The following is a 1603-nucleotide window of genomic DNA, read 5'->3' as shown; positions in this document are numbered from 1 at the left end:
AAAACATCGAGCTGGGATGGAGCTGAGCCCATGAGTTTCGAAGGAGCCCAAATTCCTGCAGGAGGGACTTTTGCCTGTGGTTCAGCACAGAGTCCCCAGCCCGACTCCCATATCAAAGCGCTGCCCTGAGTGACGGGCACAGGACGTGCTTTGTACCGCTCTCAACTCATTAGGCCATGAAATAACTTCAATCCTGCCAGYGCAGGAAAGAACAACAGATGCCGGGTTTGCATTATTGGCATTGTTTAGTCCAGCAATCTTTAGACATTTGGGTCAAGTTTCTACAAATTTGCAGCTTTCACCCAAGCGGGGCATCATGTGTCCTCACCCCTGCCCTGACCCTCCTGACTGAGGGTCCTCTCTGGCCCTGCCCTTTGTGTGTCAACAATTAACTGTGTAACTTGATTTAATTTCTGCCTGTGCCAGGGCATAAATCAAGGCTTCACTGAGATAAGAGGCCCATTGTACCCCAGAAGGGAAGACTCTGGAGGGTCCAGGAGCCGTGCTCTTCCTGCTTCCCTCTCCTCTCCATCCTTTCCCTCTCCTCCTGCTCTGCCCCCGACCTCACCGCATGTTTTCCTCCACAGACCCGTTCTGCTTTCCCCCAGACACCGTTTGCGCTCCCACTTTCTCTCTTCAAATGAGCAACCAGGTGCTCACCCTTTAAGCATCAATGGGTTTCAGGAGCRACGCTCCAAAAAGACCTAAGGGAGAGACAAGTAAGCTCACAAATCCCCCTGGAAGTGATCTGCGCTCTTGGGCAGGGCACATCCATGACATCCACCCTGGGACCGGGACATTTGTCTCAGAACCACGGGATGGTCAAGCAGCTTTTCCCTTTCCCCAGCTGCTAGCCATGATYGGGTTCTCTGGGAGCCACCCTCAGGGATGGGATGCTGCCCTAAAAATGCCCTTCTGGAGCCATGMAGCTACAGATACCTTTCAAAGGCATCAGCTTTTGTGTGTAAACCCAGGAGCTCATTGTGTTTATTTAAATGATCTATGGAACTGACTACAAGAAGCAGGGAGACAACATCCTGAGGTCGAAACAAGCAACTAAATCGACTATATGGATTCATTCAACACAAAAAGCTGGAAAAGCGYGATGAGACCTGCTGGAAACCTCAGCCTTCAGAGAAACAGCCCGCAGACCACAGTCACCAGGATTTTCCCACTCTAGCTGCCCCACACCCGCACAGCCTGGAGCTCACCTGCCCGAGCCCTCTCCTGGCTTCCCTGTCCCCCAGGCCAARGGCAGCCTGAGCCGTGGGGCTGCCGGCGCCACGCGTGCCGCTCGCAGGGAGACATTTGGCTAAACCCTTGTGCGCGATCTGCTGCAGAGGCGGCTAAAAATAACCCAGCCGTGCTCAGAGAACAGGCTCTGCTGATGCGAACGCCCAGCTGCGCGCAGAAAGGCGCCCTTTGCGCGGCTCAAGGCGGTGAGAAGGAAGGTGGGCTCGGCCCCACCTGTCCCCCATGTGTCTGCGCGGCGCCGAGCCAGCCCTGCAGCCCGAGGGGGTGGCACGGCAGGGCCCTGCCTGGCACTGTCGCTGTGCAGACACGGGCAGGTGCCACCAAAGCCTTTAATGAACAGTATGGGGGG

General features: G+C 55.6%; 1 protein-coding gene across 1 annotated transcript in view; it reads right to left on the bottom strand.

The window, feature by feature from the left end:
- FGF5 (fibroblast growth factor 5) overlaps positions 1 to 1603 on the bottom strand; it is a 6617-nt gene that overhangs the window by 2348 nt on the left and 2666 nt on the right. The window lies entirely within an intron of this gene.

Source organism: Malurus melanocephalus, unplaced genomic scaffold (genome assembly GCF_030028575.1).
Source record: "Malurus melanocephalus ecotype Western Australia unplaced genomic scaffold, MMel_1.1 scaffold_571, whole genome shotgun sequence".
NCBI lineage: Eukaryota > Metazoa > Chordata > Aves > Passeriformes > Maluridae > Malurus > Malurus melanocephalus.
This window is presented reverse-complemented; position numbering and strand designations above follow the sequence as displayed.